The sequence below is a fragment of the Protopterus annectens genome, chromosome 2.part0 (assembly GCF_019279795.1).
Source record: "Protopterus annectens isolate FY-2018-M chromosome 2.part0, PAN1.0, whole genome shotgun sequence".
Classification (NCBI taxonomy): domain Eukaryota; kingdom Metazoa; phylum Chordata; order Ceratodontiformes; family Protopteridae; genus Protopterus; species Protopterus annectens.
In genome coordinates this window covers 1,115,659,655-1,115,677,289 of record NC_056728.1, presented here as the reverse complement: position 1 = coordinate 1,115,677,289, position 17,635 = coordinate 1,115,659,655, and positions in this window count along the sequence as shown.

The window sequence follows — 17,635 nt, the reverse complement described above, 5'->3', positions numbered from 1 at the left end:
TACCACTTTGTGTATTCACAGGCTCACCATCCATTCATATTTGCACATACGTGCCTTTCCTGGTGTTATGGATTACGAACGGTTTGCGGGTTACAAGTGTAGGTGGTCGCAACATGTACTACATTCTGTCTGTTTACAATGTTGACGTAGCACTTCAACGATGTCATGGCCACTGGTATAACCCTGCCTTTGGTGTGAATAGCGGTGCTCTACTCTCACTTGTGCAGCTTTATCTGACATACACTGCGAGCACTTTATAATTCCTTACTTGTTCTAGATTCCCTTCACAACCCTTATGTTTGCTTTCATCTTTCGGTGTTCCTTATATATATATATATATATATATATATATATATATATATATATATATATATGAGTGTATATATATATATATATATATATATATATATATATATATATATATATATATATATATATATATATATGTATATATATATATATATATATATAGATATATATATATGTATATATAGATATATATAGATATATAATTGCATATTTCTGTCATGTCTGTGGATATTTATCTATACACACATCTATCTATATATATATATATATCGATATAAAAGTTACAGCTGTGCAAGACAACATACATTTGCTATGCTAATAGCTGCGTACACCCGCGCAGGTGCACTTGCATCTACTTATTCTGAGTTACATATATTTACTGGCACTTCTTTGGCATTACATGTGCCTTATTCCTTATGAATGTACCACTTTGATTGATGCAATCCGGTTAGTGGACCCATGCGAACCCAGTCACCTTTACATGTATAAATGTTGGCTTTACAGCACAGAGGCATTCATTACACAATTAATATGTGCTATAGTCATACTTGAACCGAGAATGCCTTTACGTTAGGCGGATGCTCTAACCACGACACGATTGTTGTTCTGGCTCATTTATATGTATACCCATGGTTCATAGCTACTCTGACATATGCCTCACCGCTTCCCTTACACAGCAGGCATCCATTCTCCTGCTGTGAAAACCGCAGTACTACACTTAAGACATTCCCTGTTTCCTACTGCTCTGGACCCGAGCTGCATGTCTACTCACTCCAAGGATATTCAGAACTCCTACGCTTATAGTCCTCACACATACACGTGTTTGATTGTCAGGGTGTTCATGTGCTGGTCCGGTTTTAGGCTTGGCTGACTGGTGACTAGAATTGCCCTGTCGCTGTTCAAATATCAGATGTAGCACATGGACAGAGTTAGTCCAGATTTTCACATCCTACCAGTGTTTACAGACACAGGTGTTTGGGCACCTCTGACCACATTATCAGGTCAGCGCTACATAATTTAGGGCAGGGAGTGGTTCCACTACATAATACAGGGTGGGGGGGGTTCCACATGTTTCCCTTCCCATATGACTATTTCATTCATTTATAGATGCAATGAATATTATTCTGGACATCAGTTATAAATTCACTAGAGGTATGCAATAGTCCTGTCAACAGATGTGACAGTTGGTTGGTGTACTTATGTGTACGGACCTCTGTGATACTCGGTGACTCATTTCTACAGTGACAGGGACAAGGCTATGACAACTCAGGGACAATTATGGACACTTCTACCATATTAGTACTATTAACTTGGAACGTGTTGACAGATTCGTAATACTACTAATTTTCTGCAGTTAAATGCGTCTATTACTCTTCATTGTTGTGAGTAGTCATTCTCATTCAACACCTTTTCTCCAAAGGTCACTGGCTTTGTGAGTGGCTAAGAGGCAGGCCAGTTATTGTGCGAATGCTCTGACCATTGGTAGCATTGACATTGTCATATGTACAGGTTTGTATATATTCTGGGGACTAGGGTTGCCACCTTTTCAAATGGCCAAGGTGGAACATTTTTGGAACACACATCAGATTTTACAGGCCGACACATACCCACGGTCAGTACAAAGAATAGAACTTTGCTCTTTTGCCTAAATAAAAGCTTATTCTTGTAGCGGTTTAGGTGCTTATTCTGTTTCTTGTAAAATGTAGGTATTTTAGATACAGAAATAATTATTTTATGCAACTGTTACATAACATACGGGACATAAGTATGTCCTACAATCTCAGGACATTTGCCATTTTTAATATTTGTTGTCAGGACACAGCTGCCCAAAGAGGGACTGCCCCTCGCAAAGTGAGACAGGTGGTAACCCTACTGGGGACACCAGATTGTTTCGGCCAACACATATCCACGGTCAGTGCAGATTTAGAACATTCATTAGTTTCCTAGCTGTGAGCCTATACCTTTAGCACTTTTGTTGTTTGCCTGTTCCTTGTACGAATTACATTTATGCTATCCTGACGTGACCACTTTAGGCAAGTGTTACATGCAGTATGGTACATAGTTATTTCCTACAATCACAGGACATTTGGCATTGTATCATTGTTGGTCAGGTCACACCTACACACACAGTAATTGTCCCTCACACAGTGGATCAGGGGTTATCCTGTTTACGTCAATGCCTTCATCACCCTTATTCCATGTGCCACTATGCAAATGTGTGCAATATATTTTCTCGCTTATTCGTGTCGGGACACGTGCGTCATGGGCAGGTGTTTGATCCTGGGTAGTAGGTTCTACATGACCATCTAGGGCTGGACAGTCTCATGCACCACTACTGCACATTACAACTTGTGTGCACAGATGTCTACAGGACTGGACATCATGTCTTGATACCCATTCTAATGTTTACACAGGTTACTTATCCCATGAGGGATATCCAAAAATTTAACAAGACCGATAATAACAAGACTGATACCGACCATTCTTCTGGCGTTACAAAAATGTGCTGGGGGTTTTCATGCAAGGGATACATAGTTTGCAATCCTGAAACTGCCTAGGGTGACACTACCTACTACATATGCGTAGTGGTCACTATGTGTAGATGTGGTTGCGCCAAACTAGTAGGCCAAGTATGGCTGGATTTGGTGGACGTTCAGGTATGGGGGTGGGTTGTGTGCTGTGGAGGGGATGCTGGGTAGTCCATTATGCATTCAGGTGTGTTACATTTGATATAGCCAGTTCCATCAGGACCAATCTGTGGGTATGTGCCGGTGACATTTCTGTACATTTGTATCGCACATTTTAATATTCATATGTTTGTGGGATTGTGTTCTACAGTATGGCCTGTCTGGTTGTATTGCAGATGTGTATACATGTTTTTGTTTCTTTCTGCTTCACCCGCTGCTCCCTCATACACCTCCAGTTCACCTATTCTGCATACGACACAGTCTCACCTTTGAGGATTATACCATTACCCACCCCCCCACACAAATATTCCTGACACTCCATCCATCACTGCTTTGGTTGATGGCCCATGACACGGTCAAGGTAACACATTGCATACCCTACATATGTCAGGTACCTGTATGGTTGTGTGGACTACTCTGCCATGTTTGACCTTCCACATGCTATACCTCACACACATAAGTACACGCCCATACTTAACTTTCATGACATGGTTGGTATACCCGAGTAATACCCATTCAACTGTGACACATCCTGACAAGTTCGGCTTAGACCGTAGATGCGTGGATTTTGGCCGACTGTTCTAATGATTGGTAGGATGCCACCTTTTCCTATGTCCAGGATGGGATATATTCTGGACACATAGCCGATTGTACTGGACAACACGTACCCACAGTCAACACTATGGATAATACTGTTCCTTTCAGCCTACATGTTACCTTATTGTTGTAGCAGTTTATATGCTCCTTCTGTTTCGTTTACATGCTTATTCTATTTCCTGTCACATATGGTATGTTAAATACGGACATACCTATTGTATGTGACTATTACATGCATTGTGGGATATAATTCGGTCATATGGTCGCTACATATTTACATTTATCGTGTTTTTTGTTATGGACACATCTGCCCAGCTGTGTACCCTCCCTCACAATATGGGTCAGCTGGTGACCCTGGCCATTGGGCTGGACATACCTATTGGCGGCGCACTAATATATGATGCGTTTAACTTCCACTTGGTATAACTATCTACACTGCATTGGACTATGGGCACACGGTTTTCAATGTCATTTGTTCGAGGGATAGGGACCCGTTATTCCCTACCGTGCATTTGTGTTTGCTTCTTCATTTTGTGTTCGCAGGAACTGTTTTGCATGCTTTGCATACGTTTCAATATCCATGGACACTGACAGATGTGATTACTATTGCTTGCAAATTGTTATATGCAAGCATTTTAGGTTGCACATCGACAGCTGACATTTCCACGCCTCCATGCGGCACTTCGACACGTGCTATGCACTCGCGCTCCTTTCCTATGCACGTGGCTGTGGCGGCAGCGCACCTTCATTAATATGCATTTGGCGCTACTGTGCCAACTTCACACCACACGGTCGGCACAAGCCTAATGCCGGCCTTGCGCCGAGCTTCATGAATCCCAGGGTATATGTGTGCTGTTTTTGTAACATGTTTTCCCTTTATATAAATTTCCAAACTTTATCTGTCATGTCTTGTGATATTTATTATATGTTTATAACTGCTCTTTTGCCCTCTTCTACTTTCTGTGAGTTTTCCATTCCTTCTATCTGCCCCCACCAAAAAAATGGGGCCTATTCTCACAATTAATAAATAAATTGCCCATGTCCCTCTGCCTCTCCCTCAGATCTTCCTATTCCATCATACCTCTTGTATGTCCCTCTCCTTGACCCAGACCCCACATCTGCTTTTCTCTCACCTTATTTCCTTGAGTCTGTATACTACTTCTGTTCTCAACATGTCCCGACCCTATTGTTGGGTGCTCTTAGCTATGGCAAAGTGGCCATGATTGGCCTTTGCCTAACTTAATTAATTTGTTAGTAGAAATTTTGAGATTACATCAGATTACTGAGATCAGTATATTTATATATGTTCATCTACAATTTATGGCAATCACAGTAAATGTTTGTGGATATTTGTCACTTTTTGGACATAATGACAGATGTACATTTGTCTTCCTTTAGTACTTTCCACTGATTACTGAAGGTTTCTTTGAGCTTGTATAAATTCGGTAGATGTAATTTGGTAATAGGTTCATAGGTTCATAGGTTTATACTAGGCTATCTGCCCGAGGGCATTTACAAGCCTAGCCCATCGTTTTGTGGCTTACGCCACCCCTTTAGTATGGGGAACTATACCCATTATTTTGCTGTGCCTCTGTCGAGCAGTGACACTGAGGTAATCCCTGGGGTATATCTGCGATCTCCCATCCATTGGTCAAGATTTCTCTTGAACAAGGCCAGCGAGGTGCTCTGCCTCACATGTACCGGGATTTTGTTCCACAGCATAGGGAGTCTTTGGGTAATGAATCTATCCCTCCAGCACGTCCTATTAATAGCCGTGTCGAGGTTTAAGTCTCCCGCCCTTGTGGCTCTGATGGATCTAGATTTTTGAGGTGAAGCATATTCATCAAATCTGGGTTTGACATGGCCTTGTATGTTAGGCAAAGGTCACCTCTGAGCAAGCGGTGGCGACTGAATAGAGCTGGAGTTCTTTCAGTCGGGCAGCATAGGACAGATTTTTGAGACCCTTTATCCTTTTGGTGAGGAACTTTTGTGGCCTCTCCAGCTGCTGCAGGTGTCGGGTCAGATACATCCCAAATGGGGCATTGTACTCAATCATTGGTCTGATGAGTGATGAGTAAAGGGAGACTATGACCTCCCTTGATCTAGATGAGAATCCCTTCATGATAAGGTGGGCAATGTAGAAAGTCTTCCTAACTACTTTAGCTACATGGGTGTCGAATGACAGACTACTATCAACCTGGGTCCCCAGGTCCCTGATAACTTCTTCTGTGCTCAGTGGATTGCCACCTATTTGGTAGCTAGGGGTAACCTTGTTTTTCCCAAAGGGTATGACTATGCATTTTTGGCATTTAACTTCAGGCCGTGGCTCTGGCACCAGTTATCCGTTTCTGTGAGACCCTTCTGAAGGATATCTGTGTCAGATGTGTTTTCTACTATGGCGCCCAGTTTGCAGTCATCTGCAAACTTTGTCAGCCATAACCCTCCTGTGTTTGCTTGTACTTCGGAAAAGTAGATGCCAAACAAGAGTGGGCCCAGGACTGAGCCCTGTGGGACACCACTTGTGACAGGTTTTGAGTCTGACATGGCGCCAGCAACTCTGACCCTGTGGGTTCTGTCACTCAGCCAGTTTGCAACCCATCTTGTGATGTATGGGTTAACATTTAAGCTGATGAGTTTTTCAATGATACCCGAGTGGGGTATTGTATCAAGGCCTTAGCCAGATCGAGGTAGGCTGTATGGACTGCCTTTCCTCGTCAATGGCTTTGGTGACTGTTTCAAGAAGTCAACCAAGTTTAAAAGGCATGATCTGCCTTTGACAAAGCCAAACTGGGTTGGATCCAAAGTCTGCAAATTCCTATGTCTTTATTTATGAGGTCCATTATGATCCTCTCCATGGCTTTGCAGATAAGGCTTGTCAGGCTAATGGGCGGTAATTTCCAGGGTCGGTGGAGGCACCGCCTTTGTGAAGTGGGACCACAGTTGCAGTGCGCCACTCCTGGAGTGCGTATCCAGAGGTAAGACTTTGATTAAACAGCTGTCCTAGCTGTGGGTTTAATTCCTCATTGAGTTCGTGGAGCACACAGCCGGGGACACCATCAGGTCCCATGGATGCTGTGTTTTTTGCTTTGGAGAGAGCAGTTCTCACTTGGGCGCTGGAGATATTTGTGGGGCTGCAATCGTTTGGTATAGATATCTCTCCTTTTGGGGGAGGGGAGAAGTTTGCACTGAACCTGTCAGCCAGTATGTTGGCAATGTCTGTAGGATCAGTAATCTTCACATCATTTTGAACTAGTTCTGAGCATATCTGGGAGTTTCCTCCTAGGTGTCTAACATAGCTAAAGAAGGCCTTATGATTGTCTTTTGAGTCTTTAGCTATTTTTCTCTCGAAATTTGCTTTGGATGATTTTATGAGAGCTCTTAGTAATTTACTTATAGTGATCAAGGGTGTCTTACCTTTTAAGGATTTTGCTGTATCTTGTAGTAGCTTCCTCCTTTTATTGTAGAGTTTGTTTATGGCTGGGGTCCACCAGACTGGACGCTTGCCTTTGGTACTAAGAGTCTTTGTTTTGTTTGGGATTGCCTTATCCATGCAGTCCTGCAGGTGCTGGTAGAAGGCGTCTGTAAGTGATTCAGCGGCTTGAGTACTGTTTTCCACCAGCACGGGGCCTAAAAGGACACCACTTTAGTCTTTAGAAGTGTGAATGTGGCTTTTGAGAAGTTCTTTACTGTGGTCTTTTTATTTCAGGTGGGGGTGGGATGAGGACCTCCAGCGAGATTAGTTTGTGATCTGATCTCACCAGTGAGGGGTATACTTCGGTGTTGAACATTGTGCTCCCATGTTCGTGATGATGAGATCAAGTATGTTATCTCCTCTTGTGGGGATGGTGACTAGTTGTTCCATGGCATTTGAGTTTATGAATTCCAGGAACTTTTGGGCTAGGGTGTTTGGGCTTGAGTAGTGTTCCCAGTCTATATTAGGGTAATTGAAGTCACCTAGTATGATGGTGTTTGGTGATACATTTATCCCCTCTAGTGTTTTCAGGAAGGCCATGTGAGGTTCCTGAGTTTGTGAGGGTGGCCTGTAACATGCTACAATTTGCAGAGCAGTCTTGCCTATGGTTAATTGCACCTGGATGGTCTCCGATGCATCGTGCGTTGCCACCAGTCTTGAGGTGTGGGTGTCCTTAATGAATATGGATACCCCCCCTCCTTTCTTGGTATTGTCCGGATTTTGGGGCCGGAACGCATGATATGAGGTAAAACCTGATAGCGCTGGGGTGCTCTCAGGAGCCTTGAACCAGGTTTCTGTCACAGCACAGACATCGATGTTCTCCATACTGAGAAGGGCCTCGAGTGCGTGCATTTTGAGATTGAGACTTCTGGCATTGAGCAGCATTACCCTTAGTTTTTTTTCTTTTTTGTGTTCTAGGGTGGTAGGTTTAGAATTTGAGCCTTGCCTAAAAAAGGCACTATGGGGTGGCAAGAGCCTTTGCCAATATCCGGAATCCCAGGGGTGACAGGTGCAAGCCGTCCCTTGCGAAGCAGCGTGGCTTGTCCAGCATGTCATCCCAGGCAGACAGATACTGGATCCCCTTTGAATGACACCAGTGTTTAAGCCAATTGTTAAAGCTGATCATCTTATCTCTGTATTGTGGCATCACTCTTGGTGAAGGTAGGATACTGCTCAAGGTCAGGGTCATACCTGCCTGGGCTACATAGTCAGAGAGCTCCTCAATGTCTCTTTTCATGTAGTCCAAGGAGGTGCGTCTCAGGTCGTTTACACCAGCGTGGACAATGACTGAGTCATATTTGTACTTGCTGTTGAGAGACCTGAGTGCTTGCGTTATGTGGCGGATTCTAGCGCCCGACAGGCAGCTTACTGTGACCTTCTCCTTACTCAGTCTGGTGAGCGGGACATCAGTGTGTCTGACTATGGAGTCACCAATGACTAGTGTGTCTGGCATTGTGTTTGGCCTTAAGGGCTGTGACTGTTTGACACTCTGACTGTGAGGTCTATGTGTTGCAGGTGTTGTGTTCTGAGGTGGTGGTTGTTTGGGTGTCTGCTTTGGTGGCCTCTGCTGTTTTGGTAGATTTTTGATCAGAGCCTCCGAGTATGTCTTTGTGTGTTTATGTGTATGATTTGAGGTTGTAATGGTGCTATGTGAGACTGGGTCTATAGTGTGTGTGGTAACCTTCTCCTCCTGACTGGTCTTGCCAGTCCTGTGTTGAGAGAGCTCAGCCTCCAGTTTGGCCGTATAGTTGCATCTCTCGCATGTATTTGTGTTTTGTGGGAGGAGGAGAGGGTTGTCTGTGTACATGAGGCAATTGTAACATTGCCTCAGTATTCCCAGGTTCACCAGCTGAGCAGGAGAGGACACTAGCAACTGATCGTCGACATGCTAGAAGGATAGACAAAAACTTTAAAAAAGATTCAGGGGGACGTGGGTGACCGAGAAATGGGGGGTTACCTTTTTTGGGGTACTATCTATGACAAGAGTGCCGTATCAAGGTAATAAGTACTGTAGGAGCAAGTGCTAGGTTTAACAGATAGAGAATAGTCTACTTGGAGTCAAGTGGAGTTGATCTTTTAGTTATAGGATAAGCTGATTAGATCAGTAGTATAGTTCGAGGAAGGTAGTTTTAAGGGAAAATTTGAAGAGTGGACTTTAGGTAGCCCGAATAGTTTAAACCTGCCTAACCGGTGCTGCCCTAGTGTGCAACAGTGGCAGCTCCGCTCTAAATCGCGCTAACGCGCGTTTACCGCGTTTTATACCAGGGGGCTGGAAAAAGCTAGAAACTGGCCCAAAACGACCAATAAACTACTAGTTACTGGCTGAAACCTCACAAAACTGGACAAAAGGCAGCTCAATGCTTCCCACTCCCACTGGTAAGCAAGGTAACTTCCTCTCCCCCAAATAAGGCAAGGAAACAGTACACAGGAACTACAACCAAAGCCCAGGAATCAGCAACTCTGAAACTGGACTAAACTAGTAAAGCAGGAAAAACAAGAGATATTTTTTTCTTTTTTTTTTTCACAGAACAGGCAGAAACAGGTACAGCAAACACTTATAAATGCTATGAATCAGCTACTACAGCTTACACAGAAGAATTTGCTACAAATACAGTCAAATAGTAACAAACAAGGATTCCAAGTGCAATATTAAGTTAAATGCAGTAAAAACAGCTTCAGTGTAACAGAAAGGCAGGCGAAATACAGTCGCTAGGTATTCAGATGTGGAAAGCAACAAAAATTATACTTAGTATCAAGAAAAGTCGCTTATTCAGCTCAGAAGGGCAGAGTCCAGCCTCTCCTCCCACAAGAGTGCAGACCGCAATCCTTCCTAACGTAAAATAACTGGCCTGAAGCCCAAGTGCTTAAACCAGAACTAATACACTTTTAGAATAACAGACACTGAGCTCTCAATCAGCAGTTCCTAACCTAGAAGGATGTAAGCTGCCTGTCCTGCCACCACAGTGCAGGCCACAAACCTTCCTAATGTAAAACAACTGGTCTGAAGCCCAAGTGCTTAATCCAAAAGACTTAGAAATGATAGCTACACTTTAATCAAGTTACTACCAGCAGTAATAAATACAACTGAATACTTTAAAAATGCCTGGATTAGTGCTCAAGTTATACAAACAAAGCTAGATTCAGCAGGTCTGGATCTAGTCTATGCCAAACGAGGTGTACCAATTTCAGTAAGAAGCAGTTCAAATATGCAGGCACTATAAGCTTTAACCAGAAATTCCCAGCTCAGAAGGACAGAGTCCAGCCTCTCCTCCCACAAGAGTGCAGAACACGAACCCTCTTAATGTAAAATAACTGGCCTCAAGCCCAAGTGCTTAAACCAGAATTAATACACTTTTAGAATAACAGACACTGAGCCCTCAATCAGCAGTTCCCAACTTAGAAGGATGTAAGCTACCTGTTCTGCCACTACAGTGCAGACCACAAACCTTCCTAATGTAAAACTGGTCTGAAGCCCAGGTGCTTAAACTAAAAGGCTTACAATGAGTTACACCAAGCAGTAATAAATACAATTGAGTACTTTTAAGATGACGCAAGAGCAAAATAAAGTAAGAAAAAACACAAATACAGTATATATTTTTTTTTTTTTTTTTTTTTTTTTGAAAGAGAGAAAGGAAAGAGAGAAAGGAGTAGCAGAAACTAAGCTGATTGGCCTTCTCAAATGCTCTCCCTGTACTGGGTAGAATGAGGTAATGACGCTAGACTGGGAGGAGGGTCCCAGATCAAATTTACACTAGGGGCGGGCAACTGCAAAGCCACCAACTATAAAAACACTATACCAACAGGGAGGGTGGGAAACAAACTGCAGAAGTGTTACTCCCAGCTGAAAAGCAGCAGTGAGCCTTTAAATGAAAGTTTTAAACAGCTAAAGGAGCCACTAGAAAAAGAGTTTAACTGCAACAAGTTATCATAAACAAACAACCCAACAGATGCTTAATAAGGGTGGACAATTTCCAGTTAATACCTCACACACAGTGAAACTAGCTAGAAAAATACACAGTACACAAAGTGCTATAAACAACAAAGAAATAAAGAACAAAATAAACAAAAACCAGGATACTTAATGTTATATATTGTAGCTCCGAGTTTGCTGAGTGTCCTTCCTTCGATAAGCTCACTGTAAAATGGCTGAACACTCACAACTGAGCTTCTTAGGTAACAGAAAGTTGAAACCTGAGACAGTTTTTAAGAAAGAAATCTCAAAAGAACCAATGAGGTGCTTAGTCTAAGCTGTAGTCCAGGAGACCTCAGTCAGCCAATGACCTTAAACAATGCCTATATATATATCTCATTTCATAAATGAGATTTTCTAGAATACATCTTTGGCATTACTGATTGCTGTTGTGCTGAGATTGTTGGCTATGTCTGCTTTGCACTGAGTAATTCTACATACATTGGGACATATTTGAATATTACTTAACTGCAATTCCTGCATGGAACTATACCTCTCAACCTCTCTGATCAAGAAATCTGGACAAAACATAAAATAATGGGGGGACAAAGGCCTAAAATAGGGAGAAATTTTAAATATTGCTCATATAAATTTAGTTGTTAGAATAACAGGATTTTGTTAATATTACATTTCTGAAAGATATGAAGTCTGAAACTCAGATGTATGTCATTATTTAGTGACTTGCCAAAAGACCACAAATTTTATGAGGAACAGACCAAAAATGTGAAGCAAAAATCTGACCATTCTGCAAAAATATGGATAGTTCAGAGGTATGCATGGAACTTGCTGCACTCCACTAGATTCTACTCCACTAGATTTTCATTTATTTTATTTATTTATTTTGCATTTGTTGACCGGGATAGTCCGACTGGAAACATGTCCATTTTCAGCGGAGGCCAGGGGAGAAAAGCTCCAAAGGTATACATATACAATTATTACAATGTCATGTCAGACATGAATAATAATAACATAATACAAATATAACACATTTTACAGTCTAGTTAAATTTATAGAAATATGCCGCTTATTTTAGTACATTTAAATTTGTACAGTCTAATTATCATCTAAACTGGCTTAACAAAGATATCTGAGTAACACTTACAGACATAGGATAGATACACCAGTATGCATAAAGATTTAGTCAAGCTTGGAGCAGGGCCATATCCACTGAGACTTGAAATACTCCTTGAGAGCTATTTTGAATTGAGATAGGGTGATATCCAGGGTAATATTAATAGGAAGGGAATTCCAAATTTTGCCAAAAGAGTTGGCGAACAGGGAGTCACCAGCTGCGTTGTTGGATTTGATGGTTTGCACTAAGTCTGTTAGATGACTGGAGTGATCTGGAGTTGGAGTGGGGGTAGATGATGTTTTTCAGGGCAGGTGTATTATCTGGCTGGTTAAGTGCTTTGTGAGCAACAATGAGTTGATTATACTGAATCTGCCTGGGTAGCTCTAGCCATCCGAGATAATTTAGATTTTTACAATGATGGGTTCTATAGGGAAGAATCTAGCTATGTATTTATAGCAGCTTGAGAGTTTAGTAAGATCGGATTTATTTAGGTTGGCCAGTAAAGGGGAAGCATAGTAGAGTGTAGGGAGTAGATGGGAGCAGGAAATGGAGGTCCTAGCATATGGTATAAGGAATGGCTTTATCCTATAAAGTGAGCCCAGTTTTCTGTTAATGTGTTTCAGTGAAATATGCTTTCAGTGAATAGTCCTAGACCCATGAATGAAAGGTTGGACACTAAGGAGGTAGAAAAGGACCTGTACCAATTGGCTAGACAGAGGGACTGAGCTAGGAAAGATGTGCAGCAGGTAAAGGTGATAAAGGATAATGAGGGACACATACTCACAAGCGAGGAGAGTGTGTTGAGGAGATGGAAAGAGTACTTTGAGGGGTTGATGAATGAAGAGAATGAGAGTGAAAGAAGGTTGGATGATGTAGGGACAGTGAATCATGAAGTACAATGGAGTAGCAAGGAGGAAGTAAGGATAGCTATGAAGAGAATGAAGAATGGAAAGGCTGTTGGCCCATATGACATACCTGTAGAAGCATGGAGGTGTTTAGGTGAAATGGCAGTGGAGTTTTTAACCAGGTTGTTTAATGAAATCTTAGAAAGTGAGAGGATGCCTGAGGAATGGAGAAAAAGTGTTTTGGTGCCGATTTTTAAGAATAAGGGTGATGTGCAGAGCTGTAGTAACTACAGAGGGATTAAACTGATCAGTCACAGCATGAAGTTATGGGAAAGAGTAGTGGAAGCTAGGTTAAGAAGGGACGTGATAATTAGTGAACAGCAGTATGGTTTCATGCGGGGAAAGAGTACTCCAGATGCGATGTTTGCTCTGAGAGTGTTGATGGAGAAGTACAGAGAATGTCAGAAGGAGTTGCATTGTGTTTTTGTAGACTTAGAGAAAGCATATGACAGGGTGCCTAGAGAGGAGTTGCGCTATTGTATGAGGAAGTCAGGAGTGTCAGAGAAGTATGTAAGAGTGGTACAGGATATGTATGAGGGTAGTGTGACAGCGGTGAGGTCTGCAGTGGGAGTGATGGATGCATTTAAGGTGGAGGTGGGGTTACATCAAGGATCAGCTTGGAGCCCATTCTTATTTGCAATGGTGATGGACAGGTTGACAGACAAGATCAGACAGGAGCCCCCATGGACTATGATTTTTCAGATGACATTGTGATCTGTAGTGAGAGTAGAGAACAGGTGGAGGAGACCCTGGAGAGATGGAGATATGCTCTAGAGAGAAGAGGAATGAAGGTCAGCAGGACTAAGAGAGAATATATGTGTGTGAATGAGAGGGAGGATAGAGGAATGGTGGGGATGCAAAGAGTAGAGATGGCGAAGGTGGATGAGTTTAAATACTTGGGGTCAATAGTTCAGAGTAACGGTAAGTGTAGAAGAGAGGTGAAGAAGAGAGTACAAGCAGGATGGAGTGGGTGGAGAAGAGTGTCAGGAGTGATTTGTGACAGATGAGTACCTGTAAGAGTGAAAGGGAAGGTCTACAAAAGGGTAGTGAGACCAGCTATGTTATATGTGTTGGAGACAGTGGCATTGAAAAAAAGGCATGAGTTTGAGCTGGATGTGGCAGAGGTAAAGATGTTAAGATTTGCACTGGGTGTGACGAGGGTTGACAGGATTAGGAATAAGTATATTAGAGGATCAGCCCAGGTTGGAAGGTTTGGAGACAAAGCCAGAGAGGCAAGATTATGTTGGTTTGAACATGTAATGAGGAGGAATGCTGAGTATATTGGGAAAAAGATGCTAAGGATGAAGCTACCAGGTAACAGGAAAAGAGGAAGGCCTAAGATAAGGTTTATGGATGTGGCGAGAGAGGACATGCAGGTGGCTGGTGTGACAGAGCAAGATGCAGAGGACAGGAAGAAATGGAAACAGGTGATCTGCTGTGGTGACCCCTAACGGGCACAGCCGAAAGAAGATGATGATATATATATATATATATATATATATATATATATATATATATATATATATATATATATACATATATTATAACATCATGACTCCTCTTCTTTTAATGTGAAAAGTAGAATGAGCTAATATGGGTTTCCATAATTCTATGTCATTGTGCAAACTTTATGGAATCTGACCCCATGTTTAGATTAAACAAATATAATTATTTCACTTTTTTTCATTATTCTTTTTTCTGTGAATGTCAGTGTTTTTTTTCATGTTTATTGGGAAGATAGTTAATGATTTAACAAACCATAACTACACTGATGAAGGCTCCAACTCACGCTACTTTTATTCATCTTATTTTGTTTATCTAAACAATAATCCAAACATTAGTTTATTTAAATGTGCCTGACTAGTTTCTCCATAAATCTCAATGGCCAAAATTATACATTGAAAATAGGTTACCTTATTGATTTAACATTTGTTTACGGGAAAGTCTGACAGGGACAGAGCCCATTTTCAGCAGAGGCCAGGGAAGAAGCACTGCAGATATGTGTCTTTGTAATGTGGGAGGAAAGCGGAGCACCAGGAGTAAACCCACATGAACACAGAGAGGACATGCAGACTTTGCACAGAAGGCACCCCAGCCAAGAATAAAACTGAAGAACCTCTTTCTGTGAGACAACAACATTAACAGCTGCACTAGTCTCATTTTCTATTTTTGCAAGATGCCAGTTTTAATCACGACATAGAATTATGGAAAAACATATTAGCTCATTCTACTTTTCACAGTAAAAGAAGAGGAGTCATGATGTTATAAAAAAAATATATATATATATATATATATATATATATATATATATATATATATATATATATATATATATAGAGGACTATTTACTGAAAGCACATTTCACTGAAACACATTTGATTGTGCACAATTCACTGAAAACACAATTCACTGAAACACATTTCACTAAAACTTATAAATGGCCTTTTCCCCACTGTAGTGCGACTCTGGAGTTAGTATATATAGTAAGGGGGAGTGGGGGATGTAGCCCCTCATCTATTTTAAATATTTTGAGCTATATGCCTGGATGCTTGCAATTCCAATAAATTACTCTTTTCTGAACATAATATATATCCAAATTATGTGGGGGGCTACGCACACCACATCCACCCAATGTGGGGGATCTTTCAGTGATTTATGCACAGTCATTTGACTTTCAGTAAAATGTGATTTCAGTGAATACTCCTAGAACCATATATATATATATATATATATATTTATCTATCTATATACATCAATAAATACGTCTTTAAATCTTCATATATATACATATATATATATATATATATATATATATATACATATATATATATATATATATATATATATATATATATATATATATATATATATATATGTAGATTTGTATATGTATATCCACACACACACACACACACACACACACACACACACACACACACACGCGCACACACACACACACACACACACACACACACACACACACACACACACACATATATATATATATATATATGTGTGTGTGTATGTATGCACACACACACACACACACACACATACATATATATATATATATATATATATATATATATATATATGTATATGTATATATATATATATATATATATATATATATATATATATATATATATATATATATAAAAATATATATATATATATATATATATATATATATATATATATATATATATATATATATTTATATATATACACACACAGATATGATGAAGTCAATGAATGGACGAAAACTCATGTCATGAGTTTTAAAAGGCGCTCATATTTAGTTGTATAATTTTTTTATTTTTTTTCCGTTTGTTTGTGACTAAAATAAACACTTTGGAATACATAGTGGCTACTATATCCGTGTTTACTGCACTTTCCCTGTTTTTTTCTTTTGGTAACTTTGTGCAGTTTCCTTGGTTTGGATTCTTTGATATATATATATATCTATCTATATATATATATATATATATATATATATATATATATATATATATATATATATATGGGTCCACTTTTAAATTTCGAAATACCAAAATCTCAGGTTTTGAGATACCCAACTCAAAACATCGAGATTTTCGTATCTCGAAATTCAAAAGTGAACCAAAAAAAAAAAACAAGTAAAATAATGTTTTTGCAAGGGTGCATTACCATTCTCTTCAATGTAGCGTGATCTCAGAGTTGGTAAATTTAAGTAGGGGGGTGTGGGGGTTCAGGGGGTCTTGCCCCTCTGCAAAAACATTATTTTAGCTGTGTCTTTTTCTTTTATTTCGTTCACTTTTAACTTACGAGATACCAAAATCTCGATGTTTTGAGTTCGGTATCTCAAAACTCGAGATTCTGGTATTTCAAAATTTAAAAGTGGACCCATACATATATATATATATATATATATATATATATATATATATATATATATATATATATTCATGCATATACATCGGTGGGTTTAGTTTTCTTCCATTGAGGTTTTTTCCTTGTTGGCCAGGTGGTTCATTTTCTAGGGAAAGCATTTTAGTAGTCTGTGCTTTTGCTGGAATGCTCTTTCACTGAAATGGAGACAGCCAACTATGATTTAGAGTAGTTAAAATTTGATGAGTCAAAGTAGACCCATATATACATATATATATATATATATATATATATATATATATATATATATATATATATATATATATGGATAGATAGCAATATATGGGTCTATGTTATATTATATTATTAAAATTTCAAATAATACAAAATTAAAGGGCTGAGAGCTGTTTCCCGAAGTTCAAAACAGCAAAACAGCAGCTGTTTCATACCCCCCACTAAAATACACCATGTCTACCATTTTTGCAGTGGGGCCAAGCCACCCTGCACCCTCCACACCACTGCAAATTATAGATACCAACTCTGAGATCACACTACCGTTAAGAAAAGGGTACATTTCCTGACCTCACTGTACTGCAATCTCCATTTAGAACTACAAGCACTGTGAAACAAGAGCAACTGCTGTTTCGCTGTGTTGAACTTCGGGAAACTAAATGTTCAGTCTTATGCCATTTTACTGTTGTCGTCACACTCCTTTGATTTTCGATTATTTGAAATTTCGGAAATGTATGTACA